Here is a 14147-nt window from a genome sequence, read left to right as displayed (position 1 = left end):
CAACAATTTGGTTTTTTTGCAGCAGGTTTATGGGTATCTATGAGAATAGTCATGCTAAGTATACCCTCTGCCTCATACACCAGCTGAGTGAGTTCAGCACATGCCCCCTTACCCAGTGCCATAAACGCATTTGTGTGCCAAAGCTGCAGCTCTCATGCAATGTGTGGAATGCTGGTGATAAAACAAAAACAACCCTAAAATCTACTCTTCAGCTTCTACAGACTAGCTGGAAATCTTAAAAGTAATACAGGGCAGGGGGCGGTGTTTGATGGGGATAGCAGCATGTGAGGAAGAGAACCAGAACACATGCAGTATAATGAAGCACTGAATGAAAAAAGAAAAAAAAGTAGTTTGCTAAACGTGAGCATTGGAAGAATACAAGTCTGCCAAGCTAAAGGATGGTAAAGAAAAAATTCTCCAGGGAAGGCACAAACACATGAAGTCGATCGAATAAGAAGAAAACGAAAGAGATCAACTAACTGAAAGCAATGGAAGGCTGTAAGCCCATTGTCAGTTCACATCAGGTCTTTTACACGCAGCCAGCTTGTGCTGTCTGGTAGGCAAGACCCAAACATTGATTCTCTCTGCCTCCTCCTCCATCTCCAGGGTCTCAGCGTGGGAGTGCCGCTGCTACTTTTGACAACACAGGAGTAAGATAAGGCATTCTTTGTAAAAGCCGCATGCCTTCATACCGCACTCGGCTGACAGGAATTCCCCAACTTCTTCGGGTCCATGCCAGCGCGCCTCGTCATTCAGTGCTGCTAGGAAGACACCTTTTCGATTAAGCAAGGGCCCCTTCTGGGAATTATCCTGAGGTCTCCAGCAGTTCAGAGGGATGTGCAGGGCTCTTTTTTCACCTGTCCTTCCTAAGCTTGAGCCGAAATATTTACCCACTTTAGCAGCTTTTTACTAGCACACGTCTGCAAAGTGTCACTTAAACACGAAGGCTGCGCTTTTTACTGCAAGTCGGTAGCCCTCAGGAGTTTCCTACTGGCCGCGATTGAGAGAAGTGCCGATACAAGAAATGTACACAAACAAATGCGTCAATGAAGAGCTCATTGGCTTCAGATGCCAGGCCCAGCAAGAAAGGGGGCATTCCAAGCACTGGGGCCTGGGGATAGGACCGGTATCCCCGTGAGAAGCCGTCTGGCACAGGGAACAAGGAGAGCAGGAGAGGCAGGTTGTCAGAGCTCTGGAGGGCATTATGGAAAGTAAGTGGGGAATTTCCAAAAAGAAGACCGGGTTTACTTATCTAAGGATATGCTGACCAGTGGACCAGTACTACGATCTCTGTTCCTTCATGTGGCCAAATAGTGCTATTTATAATTACTCCATGACCCAGAGCTTGAATGTTCTTTACTGCTAGAAAAAAACCAAAAACAAAGTAGGAGCATTTGGAAACAGCCTATAAAGCGCAATATAAAAAACCTAGTGATAAACATATACAAGACGCTAGGGTTGAGCAGACGGCAAAGCCCAAATTTGAACGTTTGGGCCATCTGAAAACCAGGAAAGTTCTGGCCCGCCGGTTGAAGGACTGGGGCGAATCCTTTCATAGAAGGCGAGCCTCTAGCTGCCACCTTATCAAATCTTAAGTTCCTCACAGCACCCTTAAGGCTGGTTACTGCCTTCTTGTCGTCCAGGATTTTCAAGGAGAGCGGACCGGGGGTTGGTTACTGGCGTATGGACTTGGGACACACAAAGAAGGAGAAAAATGACCATCTATGTTTTGTAATTTGGAATCAAAAATCATCTAGATGTCAGGTGGATTTGGAGGAATAACGGTAACCACTTGGGTTATTTAGAAAAAAGTGGATATATTGTACATTTGGCAGAAGAAATTTCACACACATTGGAAAAAATATAATAGGTGTTTTACAGACAGTTCTAACAATGCAATGATGAAATATTCCAATACTTTGACCGCTAAAAGGTTTTATCTTCCCCAGTCTGTGGGGAAGAACCATTCCCTCAGCCCAGTAAATCTTACTAAGATGGTAAGATCCAATTAATTCTTCAGTCCAATTTATGTGAGCATTGTTCAGTAACCTCTCGCTGTCACTGGCCCTTCAAATCATGTCAGCATGTAATGTGACACAGCCTACTATCATTCTTACGGGGAGATATAGCATGTTTCTTCAGGTCTTTCTTCCACCTTCTTTCACTTCCAATCCTATCATTTCAATTCGTTTTTACTCTCACATAATGAGTGGCAATAGACTTGTAAGGTAATTTAACAGCTACACAGATCTTACATTCTCAATGAATAAGTAGCTGAGCTATCCCTCAATTTAGACAGTTCTCAACCATACAGTAATTAAATAACATAAGCCAAACATACCACACAATTCTGTCATTACCATTAACATATAAGCATTAAACATATTGTAGTAAAACACTAATGCTGTTACTAGACACCCATAACATTTTCTGAAACTACACAGATATTTTTATTTTTGTAAAATAAATTGAATACTCACCCAACCCCCAAATAAAAAGGTAGTCATTAAAAAAAAATCTTCAAATGACCATGTTACAATTTTCATAAAATCCAAATGGAAGCTACTATCCCAGGTAGATGTGAACAGAATTGACTTCACATGTCCATTTATTATTCTCAGGGCCACTGGAATTATGCAATTCTTCGGTTGCAGCTTTTTAGCGAGGTTATAGATTTGCTGCATTTGCCACATAAACCATCATCTGCTGCATAATCTCCAGGTTTCAACAAAAAAAATAGCTTCTAGCTCAAATGGATAAAAAGTTACTAAAACTTTGCAACATGCCATCATGTTCAGTGGATGGTGCTTTACAAAGGTGAATTGGTCATATTTCTGTATTTGGCTGTTAAACTTGTATTAACGAGGTGAAATCTTTGCCCAGACAGTATTACTGTGTGTAAAAAATTCAAAGTAATGAAGTAATGCTACCTTAAAATGTGCCATTTTTCTTGCGGCATAATTTGGTGCTCCCCTGCTGCCATGATTCCAGTGGCACTGATCAAATTGCCCTGCAAGGAATCAACATTATATCTCAGAGGCATTAACAAATCTCAGGGATGTTTATCTTATTCACGGATATCCATCAGAAGTCACTGTGACCATCATATGCCAGGGGTTAGAAGCCTAACGCTTTGAAATAGGATGCACACAATATTTCAATGACAGTACCATAGTGACTAGAACCAAAACACTATATACCAAGAAGGACCACCTTGTGCACAATATGCCTCAAGGTCACTTTATGCCTGTACCACCATAATGACTAAAATGCCCACTGTATGCCAGGGCAACTATGTTGCCTAGGATGCATGAAATATCCCTAGGTGTGCCAACCATAAAATGTCAGGGGCTTCATTATAGCCACCATATGCCCAAGGTTTCAGCCACCACACAAAATGAAGCTGTGGCACCCTCCACCTGCTGACCATCCATTGTTACCCACAAACAAATTCTTACCAGCTTGACCAGAGCCCTCCCTTCAATAAAGGAAACAAAAAAATATTTTCATGATTCTGTGCCGTACTATCAGCGCTGGGATGCCTATGAGTAGGCATGCGCTTTACAAGTGTTTCATAGAATATAATAGAATCTCTTCTTCAGCTATACATCTGTGCCACCTGCCAGGGTCCTCGTTTGCTCTTCTGCTACCATTGTTGCCAGTGCCAGGGCATTTATCAGAAGGGAACAGCAACATTCTGCACCCAGGAAGTGTGAGAATCAGTGCATCCCTTCAGCACACTGGCAAATTGCCATGCAAGATGACTGGCAAAAGAGCTACAGGCTAGTGCCAGCATACACACTGAAAAGTGTGTACATGGCCGACTTCGGGAAACTGCTGTGCATGTATACATTTAAAAATATATTGAAGGCGAACTGATCTCTCAGGCTCAGCAAAACATATGTTGATATGTACATAGAATATGCTTTATAGGTGGGTGAAATAGACACTGCCTGCTCAGTCACTTTAACCGAAAATTCAGGGCACTGACTCTGGTTCATAGGCTATGATGTTCCAATACTTTATCTCAGTTAAGCATATTGAGGCTTTGTGTGAGAAAGTGGCTCTATATATACTGGACCAAAGTAAGGTACAGTGTGTATAGAGACCACAACCCCAGAGGTATAACAGAGGTTAAAGTCAGGGCTGACCTTACTCTCAAAAGTGGTATCTGGGTCGAACAGTAAGGCAGTACCAGAGGACAGTGTAAAGCATTTGTTGTACACACTCAGTCAGCAAAGGGTTTCACACACTCAAGGACTGAACTCCAGGCCAATTGTTTTTATATCAAAAGATATAGTTGTTTTATTTTTAGAACCAACAGGTATCAAAATATACTTTTCTCGATATGAGTACTCTCATGTAATTACTTTGCAAAGAGGCAATAAACTTTGTAATAGGTACAATGGTTGCAGTAGGCAACACAATTCTAAACACAATTTAACATTGAGCTCAATGGGTTTTTTCTACATAAATGCAGCTGATTACTTTATTGATTACTTTTGTAACTCCAGGACTGGATCCCAGATTCAGTCCTGGGGTCTAAGCTGAAACCAGTTTATTAAAAACGTTTTCGTTATTGCAATGATTTTTTTGATTTTTTGATTTGTTTTTATAAATAACAGTCGCAGGGCATAAAAAAGACATACAGTACATATGATATTTACGATTGAGCATTGTATATAACAGTGTCGCTACATAATGTAGGATTATAAAAAAAAGGTCAGACATGCTGGAACATTGGCACATGATTGGACGTCCCCGAGCTCCCCCCCCCTAATCCAAATCTTCCTCCCCATCAGACAAAGGTGGATCGCACAGAAAGCCCCTATACTCATTCCAGTGTTGTAATTTTACCATTGGATCCGGCAGGTTATTAATTTACGATAAGTGAAGGAGGTCGCCTTTTTGGACATATGTTCAGTAAGTAGTCGGTCCTCTAAAGGCGTGGATTTGGGCACGTCAGTCCCGGGTGAGAGGACAGATGCCAAGGCATAACCAATCTTGAGGTGCCTGAACCTCTCGGAGGGAGCTACATCGTACTGGACCTGGAGCTGATCAAATGGTATTACTGCACCGTTCTTCCATAAGTCACCCACCGTAGAAATACCGATAAAGTCCCATTCCCTGAATCCTTTACTGTTACTAAGTTTACCCAGCTGTCATGTGGACCAAAGCGGTGTCTTTTGGGTAATAATATCCTTGCATTTAAGGCGACCCTGGGCTATGTACCAAATACCCACCGTGTATGCTGTAGGGCCAAGTAGGGAAGAAGTGATCCTTTTATCATATAGCACAGTGAGAACTCCTCCCTCCCCCAGCTCGTATCTGTCCACCTGGAATGCTGGTTCCTTATGGGGTGTGTGCAGCCATTGGTTTATTATTTTAAGATGGGCCGCCCAGTTATATAATTGGATATCTGGTAGAGCTATGCCGCCGTCGTACCAACTCTTGATTAACTTGCCATGTGCTATGCGCGCTGGTTTGGTACCCCAAAGCAGCCCTGAAAACCAATGTGTCTTTACTTTTAAAATATTTCAAAGGGACCAGGAATTGGGTATTTTCCAAAATGTACAGCAGCCGGAGAAGTGTCATCATTTTATAGAGAGCTGCCTTGCCCAGTAGCGTCAGGGGCAGGTTATGCCAGTGCTGCACATCGTTCCGGAACCGCTCTAGGGGAGTTCTAAATTTTTACGAATGAAAGCGTCTTAATTAGGAGTCACCTACACTCTCAGGTATTTAAAGGAATCTTCCGTGACTCGTAAGAGGCAGTTTCTCAGGAGTAGCGGGGGGGGGGTGACCCCTTAAGATGAACAAGACGGATTTGGACCAGTGATGGTATAACCAGATGCCCGCCCAACGATTTCAAAAATATCCAGCAGCACAATGATGGACCCCCTGGGGGAAGTCAGATATAGCAGCACATCGTCCGCATATATCTCGTTATAAGGAATCTTTGGCTATCTACAAAAAAATTATTATTGAGGCTAAAAAACGGTACTTTAGTACTCAAATTGATAATGCAAAAAGCTCAAACAAACAGCTTTACGAGGTAGTTAAACAATTAGCGGGAAACACTCCTGCCTTGACTCCCCCACCCTCCCAAGCATTCTGTGATGCGTTGGCTAAATTCTTTTATTCCAAAGTCAACGATATTTACACTGCTTTCGCCGCCAAAGATAATTCTTCTACACTCCCCACTCTTGACACTTCCCCTGAAATTTCCTTTCCTTATTTTAACGCAATCACTGAGCAACAAACCAGGGATCTAATTAATAACATGAAAACAGGATCGGCTCTAGATCCTTGTCCTCCAAAAATTCTTCAGTCGGTTTCGGACTTAATTGTACCAGTAGTTATGCAATTATGCAATCTCATGTTCACATCGGGGTTATACCCTAATGCCCTGAAGAGCACTCTCCTAAAACCTCTCCTAAAGAAACAGCATCTGGCCATGACTGATCCAAAAAACTTCAGACCAATCGCCAGTCTTCCTTTTTTGGCCAAGGTGGTAGAGAAAGCCATGAACCAGCAGCTGTCTGACTATTTAGAGGCTCATCAACTGTTGGACAGTACTCAGTTTGGTTTCCGTAAATTCCACGGTACGGAAACCACCCTCATAAAAGCCACTGATGACATTAGGCTCATCAAAGATCAAGGGGGCACAGCAGTGCTCATACTGCTGGACCTCTCTGCGGCTTTCGACACGGTTGATCACTCCATCTTGATCGACCGTGTCGGACGGATGGGCGTACAACAGAGAGCAAAAAATCTTCTAGCCTCTTTTCTGTCTGACAGAACTCAGACAGTTACTTTGGGCCTATTTCAATCAGCAGAGCTTTCTCTACCTTGCGGGGTTCCTCAAGGCTCATCCCTGTGTCCTACACTTTTTAACATCTATGTGTCGGACCTTGCTAGAGTCATCAAGCAACACGGGATGGGCCTTACCTCCTATGCAGATGACACCCAGCTAGTCCTCGCCATTAATAACAATGGAGAAGAGGTGGCAAAGAGATTCCAAGAGGGCATGCAAGCAATTGGAGACTGGATGTCCTCAAGCTGCCTTAAGCTAAACTCTGAGAAGACTGTGGTGGTCATCTTTGGAAAAATTTCACCACTCTGGTCATCTATCTGGTGGCCACCTTCATTTGGAACCGTGCCCAAGCCTGTTGCAAAGGTTAGAAATTTGGGAGTAGTGTTTGATGACCATCTTAATTTTGCCGCACACGCTAATCAGACAGCAGCATCAGCTTTTTTCAAACTAAAACTGATAAAAAAAATTCTTCCGTTTTTACCTGATACGGCAGGCAAAACTCTGGTCAGTACGCTTGTACTGTCTTCTCTTGATTATTGCAACGGCATTCTGGCCAATGCCCAAGCTCGGGTCATTAATAAAATGCAATTAGTGCAAAATGCCGCGGCCAGATTATTATTAAAAAAAAACAAATTTAAACCTATTGCTCACACCATCCGCAAATATCACTGGCTACCAATAACAAAACGGATAGAATTCAAAACGCTCTGTCTGGTATTTAAAGCACTACATTACTGTGCTTCTCAATTTCTGAGAAACAAGCTTATACCATACTTTCCAGCCAGGCAATTAAGATCAGCGACTCTGCACCAATTAATAGTACCCCGCACTAAGACTCTTTCATGGCGTGACAGACGTTTTTCAGTTACAGCTGCCAGAATGTGGAATGCACTTCCGCTTCCAATCAGATTAAACCACTCTCTTTACACGTTTCGCAAAAGTCTAAAGACATGGCTATTCACACATTAATTTAGTCTGGTGTTACACTGTATGAGACATGAGTTTGAGTCTTCAGCGCCAAGACGCCCTTGGGCAAACGTTCGCGCTTTATAAGTCTCAAAAATAAATAAATAAATAAATATAAAGAGGTGCGGTCCTCCCAGGACGCCGTCCAGTTCAATCCCCTAATCATGGGATCCCATTGGATCCAGGCCGCCAGTGGTTCCAATGCCAGTGCAAAGAGCAAAGGGGACAGCGGACAGCCCTGGCGCGTCCCTCGACTCAGCGGGAAGTCCCTGGAAATGTGGCCGTTGGCCACCACGTGTGCCAGAGGGTGCGAATATAACAATTTCACCCAGGCACAGAATTTGGGACCGAAACCAAGATGTCGGAGGACCGCAAACAAATATGGCCATTCCACCATATCAAATGCCATACGGGCATCTAAAGCTAGGAGTACTGCGGGCTCTTAAATGTATGGCATGCGGGCCATCACTGCATGCACCCTCCGCAGATTTAGTGCGGTATTCCTGCTGGGCATAAATCCGGATTGGTCCAGGTGGATCAGAGCATTGAGATGGGTGTCAATCGGACAGCAATCAACTTAGCTAGGATCTTAGCCTCGGCGTTGAGCAGGGATATGGGGCGATATGAAGAGCATTCATCTAAAGGTTTGCCTGGTTTAGGCAGTACGACTATGGTAGCCCTACGTTGGTATCGCAGCAATTCCCCGGCTTCCAGGCTACTAGAATACATGGTCAGAAGATGAGGGGCTAATGAATCAGAAGTACGTTTATAGAGTTCAATGGGTATGCCATTTGGCCCCACTGCTTTACCCGATTGCAGGGATTGGATGGCTGATAGAATCTCGCCTATCGTGAAGTCCGCCTCCAGAGATTCAGCCGCCTCCTCGGACAGAGTAGGCATTTGGATGTCTTTTATATATGTCTACGCCTCTTCCGTCGTCATACGCGAGTTGGTAGTGTAAACCTGCGCAAAATGGTCAGCTAAGGCATCTACTATATCTTCAGGAGCAGTAACGATTGCGTCAGTCGGGGTACGAATCTGAGCTATTGTTCTCTGCGCTTTTTCCCTCCTATCCACCCATGCCAAAAGCTTACCCGGTTTGTCCCCCACTTCAAAAACCCTATGCCTTGTGGCCTGAAGGCGAAGCTTAACCTGTTCACTCTGGTAATCCCTAAGTGTGCTCGGTTTAAGACGCAAAGCATGCACCGCTTCCGGAGATGGACTTTGCTCATGTAGTGTTTGGGGCTCCGCCAACTCAGCCTCAAGTGTCTCTAGCTCGCTTCATGCCGCACGCCTATGGCCAGTTATGGAGGCAATTGCCTGCCCCCTTACCACAGTCTTGTATGCCTCCCATAGAACACCAGAGGACTGCACTGAGATCACGTTTTCTTGGAAATAGAGTGTGGTTGCCTTAATGATTTCTTTACGGATATTGGGGACCTGCAAGTTGCCAGGTGTGATGGGGAAAATTCTCTTTCACACCTTTGTGTGCACTGTATAGGTCAGGGTAACTGGTGAATGATCTGCTATACCCCGGGGACGTATTTCAACCTCTGTCAAGTGTGATAGTCCATCAGCAGAGAGGAGAAAATAGTCTATATTGAGTACTCCCGAATGGAACGTGTAGTGTTGCTCTGTGGGGTGTCTGTATCTCCAGGCGTCAGTGAGACCCAGCGCATCAATAAATCCTGTCAAACGGGAGCTGCCTGCCCCCAATCCTCTACTTGGGTAGCGGTCCCTGGCGCCATTCGCAACTGCGTTAAAGTCGCCTCCCACAATTAATTCTCCCTTCGGGAAGCCCAGTAAGAACGTACTAGGTGCCAGAAGGGCCACCGAGTGCAGGGCAGGAGGGATATACACAGACACAATATTACACTTTTTCCCCTCCCATTGACAAGAGATAGCGGAAAACCTCCCCTGGGTATCTGTCCATGTGCTGTATACAATCAAGGGGAATTGCTTAGGAATCAGAATGCCCACCCCTCTGGATCCGAGTAAGTATTCAGAGTGAACAGCCATTTTGTACCCCCAACGATCCATGGCCTTACATGCTGAGCCCATCAGGTGTGTTTCTTGTAACAATGCTACAGCAGGCGCAGTACGCCGTAGGCATTGCAGCACCAGTCCTGGTTTGATTTTATCCCCAGGCCATGCACGTTCCAGGAAAGATGCGTTAAGGGGGACACGGGGGCCACCAAGGGGACATCAGTACCAGAGCCTGTTGACACTGTATTCGTCATCATAAGCAGAATAGTGGACAACATCTCTCTCAAAGCAAAGCACCCATACAATGCTATCACGTGTGTTGTCTAGCAGTTTCTGCCCTGAACAAAGAACCTTCAAACTTTGTAACTATCCTGAAAACTTGCCCGCCCCAACCACCCCCACCCTACTCCCCTGCTTGACAGTAGTAAAACAACCCGCCACCCCAACAAAGCATAGTGCTTAGGACCCATTCCCATTATTCAACGAAAAAAAAAGGGGGGGGGGGAGAAAGCTGCTCCAGCTCCCACCAAGCCCATTACCCCAGCGTTATCCAACACCCGAGGCCCCAATCGGACTTCAGAAAAGGTTTGAAAGGAATTGTCTTATGTATGATCACAGTCAGCATCTCGGCCATACTACAGTACAGAGTTAGGCTGCCGAAGAAAAGTACCTTTAAGCGACCACACAGTGCAATTACAACTTTGTCTCGTCGTTACCTACCAGCCAGAGATTCCGGATTCGATCTTTTGAGACCGGGCAGAGTCCAGTTCAGGCCCATCGGGACCAGGTCGGTCAGTCAGCCGCTGCATTTCCGAGCCCAGGGACGTGACCCTATTCTTGCTCCACGTCACCCTGCTGATCCTTCCCTCGCGACTCAGGATGACCATTGCGACCACGCCTAGACACCTTTTGCCATCCTCCAGCCAATCCTGCGCCTCCTTCGGCGTGAGGAAGAACCATACCTTACCACCGTCTTCCACTCTCAATTTTGCAAGGAATAACATTGAGTACTTTATCTCCCGCACCCTCAGGACCTTCTTCACATCTGTGAACCCTCTTCGCTGCTTCAAGACTGCCGCAATGTAATCCAGAAATATGTTGATGGCGACACTATCAATGCGGATTGATGGCGTCTTCCGAGCCGCCTGTAAAATGGCGTCCCGGTCCCAGAAGTTGAAGATGCGTGCCAAAACAGGGCGCGGTGGAGCCCCGGGTTTCGGCCGTCCACCCGGGACCCTATGCGCTCCCTCCACGGAGAAGAAGTTGGATAGCCCCCGCGGCTGGAGATGGGTCGTCACTAGGTCTTCCACAAAGAGGTTCAGGGCCAGCTCCCCCAGTCCCTCTGGCACGCCAATTAAGCGAATGTTATTTCTTCTAAAGCGCCCTTCCTGATCCTCCAGGCGTGCCTTTAAAAACTTGTTATCCTCTTCCAGCTGATGCACCTGTTTCTTGAGGGTGGAAGTGTCAGAAGAAAGGGCTTCTGTGGTGGTCTCCATGTCTGATACCGTGGCGGACATTTTGTCGAAATCCGCACGGATTAAGGCCATGTCAACCGCGAGGGTCTCAATTCGGGAATCAACCTTGTTCAGTGTAGCCATAATATCCTGCAGAGTGACCTCCTGCGTGGCTCCCCCCGACCTCCCAGCTGATGAAGGGCCCTCCTTATCTTGTGCCTCACCTTGGGATTTGGTGAAGGCATATTTGTCCAGTTTTATCTGACTCGCCCCTTTTGTGTTCCTACCTGACATGGTAGCAGTTGATGGGTGAACCTCACGTGGAGTAGGGTATAGACACTAAGCGTCCACCAGGCAGATCACTGTAGTTTCGAAACCAGGAATCCCTGCTTATGTGGGGGGTCGGGCCGCCAAATGACCCATGACAGATGCGCATCAAGGGTTGAAGATTCGCTATGCAGTCACCCCAGCCGATGCCTCCTAATCTTATCAATGAGCGAAAGGGGGCCACAGACTAGATGAACAGTCCAAGCGGGGTAGAGTAGCCGTTCAGCCCGCTGCGCACCCCAGCACACAATGAGGAAGCGCCGGGGGACACCTCCTCTGATTATCGCCAGTGCCCCGCAGCGCCTCTAGGTCAGGCCCAGAGGCTGTCGCTTCATCACACTCCCCTGGGTCACTTACTGCTCCAATCACGCTGTCAGAGAGGGGAAGGGGTCCAGTACGTTGCCGCCAACCGCTCCCCCGACTGTCCCAAGCACCCTACAAAGTTTATAGATCTGACTCTCAGGCGGTCATCCACTGCTCCAGAAACACTGCCGGAGAGAGAATGGTGGGGGAACCGCGTCGTCACAGCCCAGGCCCCCTCTTCAGAATGTCCATAGCGTTGCGTCAGAGAAACCACCATGTGCTATGCGCCCTCACCACTTTCACTTCTCATGTAATGGAGGCCAGGGGGATTTACAGTGTCCGCCCCTGTCACAAGACGATCCGGGGTGCCCCACAGGCTCTGGTCAGGTCCCCTGGGTTGCTGCAGGTCACACTCGACCGCCGGTTTCACCCACCTCGGGGGGATCAAGTCGTGGAGTCGACTCGTGGACCATTGGCACTTCCGCCCACCTCCAGCTCAACCTCCAGGCCTCCGACACCGGACTCACTCCTCACTGTGGGTCCCGGCTTGCACACACCCGCAGGCCACAAATCTCTGCCGCAGCCTCAAGAACGATGGAAACACACCCAAACCGGCCACCGATGATGCCGCTCAACTTCCACCAGCGTCCTGGGTGCCCAAATTGTGGAAATCGCAGGATTAATATCAGGATAGATTGGGCTAAAGTTAGAGAGCTCGGAGCCTCTCTAGGCTGCGGCCATGTTCGTCGGCTGCAAGCCACGCCCCCTCTGCAGTGGTTTTTAAAGAATAAAAAGGTATTTTAAAACTTCCCACTTAGAAACTTTTCAGTGAAAATCCAGCAATGTTATCCAATGGGAGAAAATTCAGGTTACAGGTACAGTACGTTTGCGTTACTTTTGTAATCCAGGGCTGGGCTCCTAGGTCCAGCACTGGGGTCTCTACTTAAAACAGGTAAGCAATTACGTTTCAGTAGGAGGTACGATTTTTAAGAAATATTTCAAGTTTTCAAAAGTAGACAGAAGAAATTTCATAGAAAAGCAGACAATGGATTCCTGTGGAGAAAATTCAGATTACTAGTAAACCCGGTTAGGATTAGGATTACTTTTGCGGTTCAGTACTGGGCTACAAGGTACAGTACTGGCTTCTCACCTGATCACAGGAGAGTACTTCGGAATTCGGTATTCGGCTGATTTTATAGGAATATTTTAAATTTTCAAAAAGATATTTCGAGTCAAACCAGTCAATGTTATCCTATGGCGGGAAAGTGAGTCATCGGTTTTCAGGTGAGTACTCAATCAATCAATCAATCAATCAATCAAGTAATTTGTAGAGCGCGCTACATACCCCCTAGGGTCTCCAGGTGCTGGGGGGAGGGGGGCTGCAGCTAGTGGTCGAAGAGCCGGGTTTTGAGCAGTCTTCTGAATCCCGGGAGGTTTGTGGTCTGTCGTAGGTGGAGGGGGAGAGTGTTCCAGCTCTTGCGGCGCGGTGGGAGAAGGATCTACCTCCAGAAGCGGTTCTGTGGATGCGTGGGACGGCAGCCAGGAATAGGTCGGCGGAGCGGAGTTTCCTGTTGGGTACGTAGAAGGAGAGTCTGCTGTTGAGGTAGGCAGGGCCGGTCTTGTGGAGTGCTTTGTGTGCGTGGATCATGAGTTTGAAAGTGATTCTTTTGTCGACGGGGAGCCAGTGCAGTTCTCTGAGGTGCAAGGTGATGTGGTCTCTGCGTGGGACGTCTAGGACCAGTCGTGCGGAAGCGTTCTGGATTCTTTGGAGTCTGCTGATGAGTTTGGCCGGGGCTCCGGCATAGAGGGCGTTTCCATAGTCGAGACGGCTGCTGATGAGGGCGTGGGTGACGGTTTTCCGAGTGTTCATCGGGATCCATCTGTAGATCTTGCGGAGCATGCGCAGGGTGTGGAAGCAGGCGGAGGAGACTGCGTTGACTTGGCTGGTCATGCTGAGCTTGGAGTCAAAGATGACCCCCAGGTTGCGTGCGTGGTTGGTGGGTGCCGGGGGGGGGGGTCCCAGAGATGGGGGCCACCAGGAGTCGTCCCATGCTGAGGGGTTGGGCCCATGATGAGGATCTCTGTCTTGTCCGTGTTCAACTTGAGCCGGCTTGCTTCCATCCAGTCTGCGACGGCCTTCATTCCCAGGTGCAGGTTGGATTTGGGGGTGAGGGGGTCTTTGGTGAGGGAGAGGCTGAGTTGGGTGTCTTTGGCGTAGAAGAATATGTTGAGGTTGTGTAGTCTGGCGATGCGAGCGAGGGGAGCCATGTAGACGTTGAACAGCGTCGGACTGAGGG

Source organism: Lissotriton vulgaris, unplaced genomic scaffold (genome assembly GCF_964263255.1).
Source record: "Lissotriton vulgaris unplaced genomic scaffold, aLisVul1.2 SCAFFOLD_1101, whole genome shotgun sequence".
NCBI lineage: Eukaryota > Metazoa > Chordata > Amphibia > Caudata > Salamandridae > Lissotriton > Lissotriton vulgaris.
Note: the sequence above shows the minus strand (reverse complement) of the source record.